Source organism: Medicago sativa, chromosome 7 (assembly GCF_051527215.1).
Source record: "Medicago sativa cultivar Bolivia chromosome 7, Bolivia_mono, whole genome shotgun sequence".
NCBI classification, from domain to species: Eukaryota; Viridiplantae; Streptophyta; class Magnoliopsida; order Fabales; family Fabaceae; genus Medicago; species Medicago sativa.
The window spans coordinates 57,655,637-57,670,770 of NC_140755.1; the positions used below are offsets into that span (position 1 = coordinate 57,655,637).

Consider the following 15,134-nt stretch of genomic DNA (forward strand, 5'->3'; position numbering starts at 1 on the left):
TAAGAGAGTATAATAATTGAGTGAAGAATATTCCATTTCTCCATATTTCTTTATTTTTCCACAATAATGCTAATAAAGGAGCTTAGCAAGCTAAATGATTTTCATTGATACTGCATATTCAAATTAGTTCAAAAGAAATCGAGTCTCAGTAGGCCTTGATTCCAATTACTATAGCAAGTGGATGGAAGAATTCACGAGAAACAATTATTAATTAAATTCTAAGAGCTACCATAGTGAGAATGATAGTATACTTGATTCTCATAGCGAAGCACAAACTAACCATGCGGCCTATTTTCCATTAAAATCATTGGTCTGTTCAAATTTTCAATGGGTTGGACTATACCATATTCTACTAGTTTTGATAAAGTTTTCATGTGCCAGCTACCAGATCACTAAAACCCAATCCAGAATCGATTAGATCATTATACTTTCTCGATTGGCTATCATTTAGTCTATCATCATATTTTTGTATGCAAAGGCATAAGTTACAATCACTCACCATGTTATATTGAAGATTGAATGAGGACAAATGGTTACAGGATTGGGAGAAGAGACTTACAAATAAATGATTGACATTATCAAGGAAATATACAGAAAACTACCCAACAATGTTCATGTGTTCCTGGAAAAAAGGTCTCAACATATAAAATTAGGCATAATAACCTATGATCACCTTGTTTGATCATGACATCAAACTCATTATTCCAAGTTGATATAAAATTCTCAACCTAATGAGTAGTATCCAAACAAATGGAGTTCTACATAACAAACTTGACTTCATACAACAAACTAGCTCTTGGCACCAGCACTCCAGTAAAATATGAATAGGATGCAGAGAGGAGGAAACAATAACACTGAGGTTTTTCTTTATTAAATATTATATTATTTGTTCAATGTGATAAAGTATTTTTTTATGCTTAGAAATGAAGTGAAACAATCAATATTAGAGCTAGCAAACGCGTTTTCTTAAAACATGGTTGATCAAAGCATGAAGAAACTAAAATAAGAAGCTTCAGTTACCAATATTAGAGCAGACATATCCAATCAGAAAATAACTATCAGACTAATAGAATTAGTCATCAGAGCAAATATTCAAACTGATATATTCATTAGACGATAGTGCCCTAAGATGACATATTTATGATTGAGAGAGATATCTGAGCAAAAGCTCAATCAATATCAGAGAAAAAATAGGCAACCGTGAACGAACTCCAACAAGCACAATGGAAATGATCGAGACCCGTTGCATCTCCTCCATTATCATTAGTCACACAAAACCAGTATGCAATAAATTCTAGCAAAATCAAAATACAAAATGCTAACCAATCCCTAACAAGTATGCAAGGAACCATAATACAAAATATAGAAACTTTTGAAGATCATTGAGGGTTATTTCCCATCCTCCCTTGTCCAAAGGGACAAAATCTTCAGCACAATTTTTTTTGAATAACTCCTCACTTTTCTGTTTTACAAAACCGAGGAGGCATTCTATTATGGTGCAACTGAACATTCCTCATTTCATTAACCTTAACAATATGTGCTGATTTATATATAGGGAAGATTATATAATTTGGTCAATTGCAAAAACAAATATCACATGAGAAAAAACTCAGGAACAAAGTCAAATATCTCTCTAGTAACTCAGAAATCCATTATATGCAATGCAACTAATCTAATACTGCAAAAACATTGGTATAGTACTGACAAAAAGCTCAATTAGAGAGTAAAATATTTGAGTAAAGAATAATTCCTTTTTCTTTTATCTTTGCTTTACCTCAAAATTGTTTACAAAGGAGCTTACTATAGCTAGTGGAAGAAAGAATTCATTAGAAATAATTAGCGTTTAAATTCTAAAAGCTACCAAAATGAGAAAGATATTATACAAGACTAATACTCTCAAGTGAAGCACACAGTGAAAATGATATTATTCATTCCCACAAGTCCATGAGATGACCCGAAAATGACATACATTGATACAAGTCATGTAAAAACTCATCGAAGAGATAGAAAATTAAAAGGTAAAAAGGATATAGCATCCATTTAATAGATGAAATCTAATATATATTTGAAAATCTAAATGACATAGAAGTCAAAATGAAACAGAGGTCATGCCTTTGAAAACCATCAAATCTTAGCATTGCATACATAGATTTTAATATATAAAATAACATATAAGAACTATTATTGCAACTATGCCCTAACTTCCATCATTTAAATAAGAGTTTACATTTTGTAGAAGCCCTTGTCCATGAAGCTGATTTCATTAACATTTGGTACTTGGCATTTAAATCTACGGAAGAGGCACTCTTGATTGACATGATGTTCAGTACTTTTGAATTCTGCATAATATATTTTGCAAATTGAATCCCAAATTCCATGCATTTAAAGCCTTCAAGCGAACATGTTTTGAGCTGGGTTGAAAGGCATTCTGGAATAATTGTTGGATCCATCCAATTATCCACAACTCCCTCTTCAATCCTAGACTTCTGTCAACAATTCAAATATTTTGTTAATAAAAAATAAAGAGGTGAAAAAATGTTGAGGTAAAAACCAAAGAGAAAATAATTGACAATAACAAAACCTCATGAATGATTAGATTTCGAAGTTTGGGACAACGTTTGAGGACTTCTATAACCCACTTCCACTTCTCACAGCGTTGAAGCATAAAAAGAAGTTCCATGTGGATTAGATTTTGAAACAAAGGAAAATGGATATAACCTATGTCCTGCAGTGAGATACAAAAGTTAGAAATGAAATAAACACTAATTTCATTGAAATATTTATTGGAGAGAGTCATATAATATTCTTACCAACATTAGACACATAATTTTTGCCCTGCGAAGCAAAGTAAACACAACACTCGCCTCCCTACTAATCATCAAATGAGAAATGTTTGCTTTAATCAAATTCGGTAAGCTTTGAGAATTTTCCACTAAACCAAGTGACTTCCCTCCATGTACCCCATCTATTTGCAATTCCTCTAGAATGGGACATCCTGATAGAAGCTTTACCAAATCTTCAAGAACATCGAAACGCATAACCCTTAGATGAAGAGTTTTTAGGAGAGGGAAATCTACAATCAATTGAGAAAGATCATTCACTCTCAACCCTTTCAAATGAAGAACGACAAGGGTCCTACAGCTGAAAATACTAGTAGGTAAATTGACTTTAAGGAAAACCATGCTGCTGGATATTTCGAGATTGAGGCTCTCGATTCCTCCTCGTTGAGCAGAGGCATAGACAAATCGATTGATATCGTGTGAGTAATGGGTAGAAGCTGGTGAACATTTGAGGTGGAATGATCGGATGGGTAACGTGATGACTCGTAAGAGAAAGACGGAGGACGCAAATCTGAAATAGGAGTCAGTAGTTCGGGAAGGCTTTGTCGTCGAAGCGGAGAGTCGGAACTGAGAGCCACAGTGGTTTCCATCTCTTTGAAAGGATGCTTGTTGCAGCAGAGAGTTTGGTTGGGAGAAATGAAAGTATGTGATGTATAATGGGATCCGGTAATGCGCTAATCCTATTTTCGGTCGGGATTGATCGTGACATATTTCAAAACTCAAACCCTAATCTAAAACCAGCGATCTAAACAAAATTGATCTGTTTAGAAATTGAGGTTCGAAACAATTTTATAGCTAAATCATGAAATCATGGAAAGCTATTGACAAGAAGGGTCAGAAGAACTTAGAAGGAATGTGAGTGTTTTGTTTTGTAAGTTGAGAATGGTGAATGAATGAGGGGGTTCTGAAAAAGATTGAGGGGGAAAACGTCGTATGTTGTGATGGAGGCCAAAACCCTAATGTAACAATCAAGACCTCATCGATATATAGTAAGAAATTTTTTATTCTTCGATATTTTTATTTTTATTATTTTCTTTTCTAAAACTAATATTTTATTTTCTTAAAAAAAACAAATATTTTATTTGGCATAAATATTTGATCTTATCAACTAAATTTTTATTTAAGCTTTTAATTTACTTTTAAAGACGAATAAAAAATTAATATATTTCCCGGTTCAAACCCCAGACCTTGCATATATTATGCATTGTTCTTAACAACTGAGCTAAACTCACAAGGACATTACTTTGGTTAATATATTTTATTTTAGCTTCTTAAATTTTTGTTTACTTTTAATATTTTTGTAGCATAAATATCTCAACAAACTACTCATTAGAAGTATATTTTAAACTTTTCTAATCATTGCAGTATCAATCCATAGTATATCTTTTATTTTCTCTTTTTTTTTTACCACCAAAAACACAATTTTGTTTCATCATAATCATTTGACATTTGAGCATATTTTTACCTCTTTATGTCTTTTGTAGCAAATTACCACATCTAGAGGAGAAAAAAATAATTCCCACCACTCTTATATAAAATGAAGAAAGAACTTTTCTTGGTTGGTTTAGTATTAAGGTTAGAACCTGTTTCCTCATAATATCTCTTACACAGGAACAAGAAAAAGCTGGACTAAACACACACACACTCACTTGAAACTTGTTGTTGGGTTGAATAGGTTCATGAGAAATACTTGAAGTTGTGATTAGTGTACGCTGAAAACAAAGCCTTGGAGGAGACAAAAGTTTTTAACTGTATTGTCATATGTTAAATGTTGTTAATGCTGCTAATGTTTATGCCGTTTGCTTGAGGACAAGCAAAAATTCAAGTATAGGGGAGTTTGATAAGTCAATAATTAGTTGGTTTTCAAGTTTATTTTATTAAGATTTTATTTGTTTTTAATTACTTTTTAGAACTTTGGTACTTCAATTTGTTTGTTATTTAATTTCAGGAACAAATATGGTAAAAGATTGAGTCTTGGAACAAAAGAAAGGGTTTTGGTGCATGGTTAAGGAATGGAAGGTTCTAGAGCATGATTTGGGCTGATCGAGACAAAAAATATGAAGATCCTATGCAAAAATATCAAGCACGATCGTGCCTGACTAAGACCAAACTGTGTTGCCCTTGTTTAAACGTGCCTATGATTCCAGGAAGACAGGCACGGTTCGTGCCTGCAGGCGCACGGTCGTGCGCGACGCTCTTTTCCCCTTTTGCTGATTTTGCCAGAATGACAGGAACGGTCCGTGCCAAGTTGAGCACGACCTTGCCTTGTCCCATCTGCTATGTTTTGTTATTTCTCAGACCTAAAAGCCAATGGGTTGCTTGCTATGTAATTTTTATGCCTTTTCTTAGGGCTTAAGTTAGATTTTAGGCTATAAATAGAGCATCCACCAGACTTATTATTCATCTTTTGTTCTTGTGAATTTTACGTGACAATTATTTCTTTGAATAAAAGTTCTTATTTTTCCTTGTTCTTTAAAATTCTTGTTCTTTACTTTCAGCTATTTATTTTTATGTCTTTCTTCTTCTTCTCCACCTCTTTGTCTATGATGAACATGAGTGAATAGACTTCTTTGTCTTGGGATTGTTGGATGAGTCTAATTACCTAATCCTATCAAACCAAGCCTAGAACCCTAATTTTATGTAAATCTACTTTTCTAATTTTATGAATAGAATGCAGAGAGGAGGAAACAATGACAGTGAGGTTCTTATTAAATATTGTATTATATTTTCAATATAATAATGTTTCTTTTTATGCTTAGGAATGAAGTGATACCATCAATATTAGAGCTAGTAAATGCGATTTCTCAAAGCATGAAGAAATTATAATAAGAAGCTTCAGTTACCAACATCAGAGCAGACATACCCAATAAGAAAATAACTATCAGAGTAATAGATTTAATCATGAGAGCAAATATTCAAACCAATATATTCATTAGACGATAGAGCCCTAAGATGACATATTTCAAAGCAACAATGATTGAGTGAGGTATCAGAGCAAAAGCACAATCAAATCAAAGGAAAAAAATAGACAAACAAGAACGAACTCCGACAATCACGAACTCCGACAATCACAATGAAAGTGATTGAGACCAGTTGCATCTCCTCCCTTATTATTAGTCACACAAAACCAGTATGCAATAAATAATAGCAAATCAAGATCCAGACCAAATGCAAACCAGTATACGAAACAGTGTGAAATCAGTAACGGGAATAGAAATGCAAACCAAAATGCAATAAATCCATAGGTATACCAAACAGTATGCAAATAGTAACAGGAAGTCAGAAATATCAAATACAAACCAAATACCAAACCAGTTTTCAATCACTAATAGCAATAGCAAAATGCAAACCAAATCCCTAACCAGTATACAAAATATAGAAACTATTGAGGATCATCGAGGTTCGTTCGCCACCCTCTCGGGCCCAAGTGACAAAACCTTGAACACAATCTTTTTGCATAGCTCCTACAGTCCTACTCACCAAAACTAAATTTTCTGTTTTGTCATCTGCCATTTTTCACTGCCGTATAGGCATTCTATTATTGTGCAAGAGAATATCTGCTGATTCTCTATTTCCCATGCCGTACCTCATATCATAGGCCATGGTAGTTGTACAATGAGATTGATAAGAAAAATTATATAATTTGGTCAAATACGAAATCAAATAGCATCTGAGAGAAAAACCAAGAACTAAGTCAAACACATCTCTAGTAGCTCAAAAATATATTATATGAAACGTAACAACATAATACTGCAATAACATTTGCATAGTACTGACGAAAAATATGTCAATAAAAAATATGTCAATAAATAAAGGTTATATAAGAGAGTAACATATATTTGAGTACAGAATATTTCAATTATCTTCATCTTTCATTATTTTTCCTCAATAATGTTAATAAAGGAGCTTTGCAACCTAAATAGTTTTCATTGATAACAGATATTAAAACAAGTGGAAAAAAAAACGAGTTCCAATTGACGTAGGTCTTGATTCCAATTACTATAGCAAGTGGATGACAAAATTCAAGAGAAGCAAATAGTAATTAAATTCTAAGAGCTAATGATGATGGCATAGATGTAAACAACCATCAAAGAGATAAGAGACGACTTGGTTGAAAGGATCTGACATACCTTTAATACATGAAAGCCAATACATATTTGAAAATCTAAATGACAGAGTCAAAATGAAACATAGGTCATGCCTTTGAAAACCATTAAATCTTCGCATTGCATATGTTAGAATCTAATATAAAAAGCACACATAAGAACTATTGCAACTATGCCCTAACTGTCATCAATCAAATATGAGTTCACATGTTGTTGAGGCCCTTGCTGACAAAGCTAATTTCGATATCACTTGGTACTTGAGATTTATATCTATGGGATAGACACAATTGAAATGGTTTTCAGCACTTTCGCGTTCTGCATAATATATTTTGCAAATTGAATTTCACACTCCGTGCCTTTATAGCCTTTAAGCAAACATGTTCTGAGCTGTGTTGAAAGGCATTCAGGAACAATTGTTGGATTCATCCAATTATCCACAACTTCCTTCTTATTCCTAGAGTCCTGTCAACAATTCAAATATTTTGTTAATAAATAAATACGTTAAGGTAAAAAGCAAAGAGAAAATCATTTACAACAACAAAACCTCATGAATGGTTAGATTTTGAAGTTTGGGACAACGTTTGAGCACTTCTATCACCAACTTCCACTTCTCATAGCGTTTACGCTTGAGAATAAGTTCCATGTGGATTAGATTTTGAAACAAAGGAAAATGGCTATAACCTGTGTTCTGTAGTGAGATACAAAAGTTAGAAATGAAATAAACCCCACTTTCATTAAGACATTTATCAGAGAGACTCATATAACATTCTTACCAGTTCTACACACATAAGTTTTGCCTTGCAAAGGAAAGTAAACAGAACATTCACCACCCTATGAGACATGTCAGAAATGTTTGCTTTAACCAAATTTGGTAAGCACTGAGAATTTTCCACTGAAACAAGTGACTTTTTCGCTGGGTATACTGTATTTATTCGCAATTCCTCTAGAATGGGACATCCAGATAAAAGCTTTACAAAATGTTCAAGAACTTCGAAACGCATAAAACATAGGTGAAGAGTTTTTAGGAGAGGGAAATCTACAACCAATTGAGAAAGGTCATTCACTCTGAACCCTTTCAAATGAAGAACGACAAGGGTCCTACAACTGAAAATACTGGGAGGTAACTTGACTTTACAGAAAAGCATGCTAGATGTTTCGAGATCGAGGTTCTCAATTCCCCTTCGTTGCGCAACAGTGTGGACAAATAGATTGATATCGTGTGAGTGGTGGGTAGAAGCTTGTGAAAATTTGACGTTGAATGATTGGATGGGTAACGTGATGTCTCGTGAGATAAAGACAAAGGACACAAAATGGCGAAAGGAATCGTAGTTTGGGAAACTTTCGTCGTCGAAGTGGAGAGTGGGTACTGAGAGCCATAATGGTTTCCATCTCTCCGAGAGGATGCTGGTGGCAGCAGAGATTTTGGTTGGAAGAAATGAAAGTATGTGATGTATAATGGGATTAGCTCCATTTTATATAGTTGTATGCAAAAAAAATTAAATAGTTTTTTCAAAGAAGTGATTATTATTATTATTATTATTATTATTATTATTATTATTATTATTATTATTATTATTATTATTATTATTATTATTATTATTATTATTATTATTATTATTATTATTATTATTATTATTATTATAATAAATAAACGCACAATTGATTATTGATCTGTTCGGTGAGAACAAATGAGTGGCAACGACGACAGATAATGCTATAATGTGACGGTAAGGGATTCTGGTATGACGGTGTTGAGTCTTTGCGGTAGAACGAAAGGTGCCTATAGGCATATTAGCACTCTGATGCTAAATTAAGTAATGGAACTGAGAAAAAGTGTGTTGAAAGTGTTGTGAAAAGTGAATCGTCCCTTGAGGGTGAAAAGAGCGTGTTGGGCATAATTGTCTTCGGTTTATGCGGCGTGTGATTAGGGACGGTTAGAGGACACATAAGGGCGATCCTCGCGTGGGAGCGTTCTTCTTTGTGGCACGATGCGCTTGAGCCGGCGTGTTTCGTCAGGCGTGGAGCCTTAAGGCGGTGTAAGTTATGCCACGTGGTAACGTATGATTGATCTTCTGATCGGTCCAGAATAGTTGCCCCCAAGCCATTGATACCTTTAAGGCGCAATGACTTTAAGGCGCTCTATGTGCTTGATGGGAAGTTTTTATTCCGTTTCCCTAGGAGGTGTCTCCTGACGAGAGTTAGTGGGAGCAGTAATCATTTAATGCCTTGAACTGAAACGTTTTTAGTGGAGCGTTTGTTAAATCTGCTTTCTCCACGTGTCAATTTCATGAGGCCCAAGCGTCCCAAGAAAAATGCTTCACGCACGCCTCGCTTTGACAACGTTTCACATTTTTCGAAGCTATTTTCACCCGTTTAAATCGTGGCTCTCTGTTTACACATCATTTGGTCCGTTGATTCGAACAACTTCAAGGGCTATTTTAAGGGGAGTTTCTTCTTGTTTTTCTTGCATTTATCATTTTTCCTTGACGTGTTTCCGAAAAACGTTTCTTCTTCTTTCTTATGAGTTTTCTTTTTATTCATCATTTTGGTTGAATGAGAGATGGATATTCCTTTTGTGTTTCATGGGGATTGGTTTGGTGCACTTGTTACAGCGACATGTAGCGGGAATGAGAAAACTAAACTGGTCAAAACGTTTGCCAAATCTGCGTTAGATCGGGCGGTTTCGAGCAAGATCGTTATTCTTCTCCGAGAAGTTTAAGTTAAGATCAAGGGTGTTGTGGTTGAGATGAAGGGCTTGCCGTGTTTCCTCCCATTACCCAGGGCCGTTCGGTTTGATGCGAGAGCCTACGGTAGAAATTGCGGATGTTGTGACAAAGACAGGGATTCCGCGATGCCTTTGCTCGAGATCCTGGATCCTTGAGTTTGATGGCACTAGGCTTCCTCCTCGCGAGTTTTGTATCTCCCAGCGGGTTGCCTCTCGGGTGTTAAAGGATTTGATTCTTTTCCTGGCTGAGGGTGCGTTACTTGACTTTGTCTGGTTTGCTCTAAATTAGGCTTGTTTATAGCCAGATGCATCTCTTTCCGCTGGTGGCAAGGGTTGATTAGGTATATCCCCCACATTATTTGTTTGTATATTTCTTGCTGCGGCAGCTTCCTTTGTAATCGCCTTGAGCGTTTTAATAAAAAGAAGCTTAAGACCTTTTTTTACACCTTTGTAATTTCATGTGATTTTCGCTATGGCGGCTCCTCTTGTAATTGATTTGAAAGTTTTAAAGAAAAGAAGCTTAAGAGCCCCTTCTCGTTCAGTTGTTGTGGATTCCATTCCACCTGTGCTTTCCCTCTAACTCTTCGTGTCTTCGCATTTTATTTCATGCCATGTTTCACGTTTATGCATTTTCATTTCATGCCACGTTTGGGAGGGTTATCCGGCGCCTCGCTCTTTTTCCCTGCATTGATGCATTTTGTTTCATGCCGCGCGCTTTGAGCTTTCTTTGGTCGTCCGGGGGAACACGTCCGACAAGGCTTAGTTCCCCCTTTTGAGCATTTAGAGGCGAGACACTATACTTTTGGGTGGCTAGCCCTTCAGGCGGGTGCCATGACAAATGCTAGAGTTTTGTTTCGCTTAAAAGCAGAAGCCTTGAGATCCTCCCTTCTTTGAGGATGCTCTTCCTCGTTCAAGGCTTTAAGTTATGTCAATCACAATAACTTGCAACAAACGTGTTTTCTTTTGAGAAAAACGCTTGTTTATTAATATTTGTAAAACATATTCACAATGGATCCTATGATTTATTTGAAGTACATCACAAAATTTAAACGGAAACTACTGATACATTGGAACATTGACACATGGCTTGCAGTGCAATGTTTGACATGTATATATCATCCTTTCCATGTTATACGGTTCTTTTCCATGCATGTGTTTCAATCACCTTTATCACAATCACTCACTGAGTTTAATTTAGTAATCACTTTGAATGTTATCTTTTTAGTTTTCAGTTTTAGATATGCACATGACATGCTTGATAAAATATTTTAGTGAGCAATTGGATCTTCGAAGCTTTCTCTCAAAAGATGACCCTCTTGCCCAAGTAAGCATTAATTTTTTATATTGGTATTTGAAGTGAAGATTTCTAATTTAATTTATTAATCAATTCAAATTTTATGTTGTTCTCTTTCAGTTTTAGATATGCATACTATGTGTTTGATAAAATATTGCAGTGAAACGGGAAACTTTCTTTCCGAAATAAACAAAAAATGTGCCATCAATAATTATGTGATACAGCAAAGCCATCTATGTACAAAATTTGCACATGTTAAAAAAACAATTTAAAAAACTTAATTTTAGGTACCTTTACATGAATGTTAGATTTTAGGCTTGAAAATCTACATGCAAATGGACAAATTATTCAAAATGACGCAAAAAAAGATTAAAAAAAAACAAAATTGTCATGTGAAATTAAGTTAAGGGACAATGTGGGTAATTTTGTGAAATTTTTCTTTATTTTATATGTAACAATTTGTTAATTATATGCACTGCACTTTGTGTGTATTTGGTGTGTTTTTTTTTTTAAAGAAAAAAGTACATAAAATACACACAAAGTGGGGTAACAAAGTATGATATTTTGTGTACTTATATTTGCGAAAACAAATTTTTATGTTTCAATATGATAAAAATTTGAAAACTCGTGAGTATTTTTTAAATATGAACATTAATTTTGTATTTCTATAAAATATTTGTTTTTTATATGCTAATATGAGATACATATTTGCACTGCACATGTTGCAGATTTATGTACTTAATTATATCTACATAAACAAATATTTATATGCATTTGTTTCTTTTATACTTTATATGCTTCTATTTGAGTAAATAATACGGTGTGTGTAACGCCCTCCTTTTTATTTAATTATTTTAATTAGTTTTAGAATATATTTATATATTTATATGATGTATATGAGGGATATATGATTTGTTGAGATTAGATGTCTTTTTATAATTTAGTTAATATATTTTGTTGAGTGATATTTTGTTATGTTATATGTTGGTATTTACTAGCATAATATATTTGTTAATTGTTATAGATATATATTTGTTATTTGGTGTATTATTATATATTTAGTAGAGAAATATTATTTATTAGAATATGAGGATTATTAGTGTGAGTGGATTTGGGGGTTAGAATAGAAAGAAGAATAAGTTGTTGGGCCTAAATAGATTTGAGAAGAATATTTTAGTATTATAAATAGAGAAGCTTAGGTTGGAAATAATTTACCTTAAACCGCTTTTTGGAAAAGAGGAGAACAAGAGAGAAGAGAAGAGAAAAGTCAAGAGAAGAGGAGAATACCTTAGGAAAGAAGAACGCTGCTGCTGATTCAGGAATTAATCTAAGGTGAGGGTGAGACTATCTTGCATTAATATTAAGTTGTTAAATCATTAGATTACATCTAACAAGTTGGGGAGAGTTTGTGAGAATTTGAGAATTAGGGTTTTGAGAGAGATTTGATGATTAGATTATGAAAACTTGTTGAATTGATGTAGAAATTGTGTACAGACCTTAGATAATCCATAGGATGATTATTGGAAGTAGTTTTGAGGTTAGAACCATGAGATTAGGTGAAACTTGGAGAAAATCTGCATTCTGCCCGAATTTTGATATTAAAACTGGTATTGATCGGTGATGAATTGGTCTTAGGTGTAAACACGAAAGTTGTAGGTATGGATGTTAGCTTTCTAATGTCGTTGGTCTCACGTCAAAACGATTTATAGAACTTGAGTTATGGTCAAATTAATGCACGTAGGTCACAGTGAATTTTTATGGACTTTCAGCACAACTTTTCCGAATTTAAAATGAAAACTGGTATTGATGAGTACAAAATTGGTCTTAGGCGTAAACATGAAATTTTTAGATAATTTTGTTAGCTTTCTAGTGGCTTTGTTTGACGTGAAAATGACGTTTGGTCTTTGAGTTATGATGAAAATACTACAGGGAGGTCTTAACGAAATTGTACGGTGACAACATTCTCTGTTTCATGTTTTTGCGTTTTGTTCATATGTTTCTGTTTTGAATTGATCTTTGTTGTAAACATGAAAGTTGTTGATATTTGTGATATCTTTCCAGTAGCTTTGGTTTGACATGAAAATATGTTGTGGATAATTTATTATGTTTTTACAAAGATACATAGTGAATTATTGTTGATGTTTAAATACGATGTTATATGAAGTTGTTTATGATTGATGAATATGATGTTTTAAGATGTTGTTTATTATCATTTGATATTGTTATATTATGATATGACATGAATTATTTATGTGATCCATATGTTGTCAAGATGATAAGATGTTAAAGATGTTAAGACGTTAAGATGATAAGAGTTGTTAAGTCGTCGAGTCGTTATGAAGTCATCAAGTTGTTAAGATGTTATGTTGTCAAGATGTCAAGATGTTAGGATGTCATAGATGTTCATGAAGTTGTCTAAGTTGTACGAAAGTTATGTCGTTGCATTAGAGTTGTGTTGTTGCATAGTCAGAGATGGGGGCTTAATGCCCGACATGTCCTTTATGACCTTAGAGATGGGGGCTCAATGCCCGACAGGTCCTTTATGACCTTAGAGATGGGGGCTTAATGCCCAACATGTCCTTTATGACCTTAGAGAAGAGGGCTTAATGCCCTGGTGGTACCACATGCATAATGGAGATGTCTAAGATGATTTAAGATGATTTGAGAAGTAGAAGTTGCATAGTCGAGTCGAAGTTTGTTAAGATGTTGAGATGTCAAGTTGTCAAGTTGTTAAGATGTCAAGTTGATAAGTTATTAATGAAGTGATATGATGAATGAAGACGAATGATTTATGATAAGATGTTACGTGAGTTATAATTATGTTGATATATGAAGTTGATTACGAATTTGATTATGAAGTTGTTTTCGGTAATGCTATGTTTTGATAATAATACTTATGTGAAATTACATGATGATTCTTATGATTATATTTGATATTAGGTGTTGATGCTTATAAATAATGTTTGATGAAATGTGGTGACGTTTGTGATTAATATTGATGCTATGTGATGATTGTTGGAGACTATTATTTGATGTTATATGATGATGTTAAGATTAGTAATTGATAATATATGAAGATGTTTATGATTAGTATTAAGATAGTTTTACGACCAATATAAGAAGATAATGACACTAATTAAGGAAGTTTAAGTTGTTAGATATGATTAATGGATTATAAGATGTTTAAGTTGTTGAATGTACTTTATATGATTTATATGCTTAATATTATTGTTTGAGAAATCTCACCCCTCTGCTTGGAAATGTTGCTCTTCGTATGGGTAACTTGCAGGTAATCAAGATTAGAGGCGTCGTGAGTGGACTCCTCACATGTGTGTCTAGGTGCTCTGATACGTAACGGGATGGGACTTGACTTTACTTCTATTCCTTACGTATTGTTTATGAACTTTTATGAATAAATATTGAACTAAGACTTGTGAGATTTTCTGATGAGGCCTACGTGCCAAAGACTTTTTATGTTGAATGAACTAATTCCGCTGCGAAGTTTTGAATTACTTATGTTAAATGATTTTGAAGAATAAATTGTTATTCGTTCAGTTTATGAATTTTTAAGAAGTGTAGCATTCCGTTTAAAGTGAAATACTCTGATTTTTAATTATGAAATTTTTTACGTTGGGAAAACGGGGTGTTACAGTGTGCAATATTTTATAAGTTGACTTTAAAGATTTTAGATCATATTTTGATTGCGTTGTAGTATTCTTTTTTGTTATCTATTCTCTTTTTGTTGTTAAAGTGCGGATAATAGACGCGAGTACAATCACTTAGATGCCCATGGATACAAGGATGAGCACTAAACTTGTTGCCCATGAGACTACGAGCTCGAGTATATACATTTTTTATTAGACAATTAGTTTTCCTATCATACTCTCTTCTCACACACCTTATTAAATTTCAAAAATACATTCATTCGGATTATCTAATCTATTTTTTTTTTAAGGTTTTTGGATAATATAATCCGAAATATATTTTATATAGAAGTAACAATCAGAACCTGGTTTTATTTCAACAATTGTGAATTTTGCTTTTAAAAACAACCGAAAAAAGTAAATAATATTAAAACTTGTCAAAATAAAATAAAAATATATAAAAATACCACTAAAAAGTTCTAAAAATCAAATTGAGTTAATGCAAATTTTTTCAGAATTTTCTGA

At 33.4% G+C, this 15,134-nt stretch overlaps 1 long non-coding RNA gene and 2 pseudogenes across 2 annotated transcripts; 1 reads left to right on the forward strand and 2 right to left on the reverse strand.

The window, feature by feature from the left end:
* Positions 1 to 2,095: 2,095 nt before the first annotated feature.
* Positions 2,096 to 3,564, reverse strand: LOC146907082 (FBD-associated F-box protein At5g56370-like; annotated as a pseudogene).
* A 3,385-nt stretch (positions 3,565 to 6,949) lies between these two features.
* On the reverse strand, positions 6,950 to 8,254 carry LOC146907083 (FBD-associated F-box protein At5g56370-like; annotated as a pseudogene). Its single transcript, XR_015019175.1, has 3 exons — positions 7,720 to 8,254; positions 7,491 to 7,634; positions 6,950 to 7,408 (listed from the first exon to the last, which is right to left on the reverse strand). The product of XR_015019175.1 is annotated as an FBD-associated F-box protein At5g56370-like (transcript).
* A 2,349-nt stretch (positions 8,255 to 10,603) lies between these two features.
* Positions 10,604 to 14,528, forward strand: LOC146907084 (uncharacterized). The gene is made up of 2 exons (XR_015019865.1): positions 10,604 to 10,995; positions 14,255 to 14,528. It is a non-coding gene; the product is annotated as an uncharacterized LOC146907084 (long non-coding RNA).
* The last annotated feature ends 606 nt before the right edge of the window (positions 14,529 to 15,134 follow it).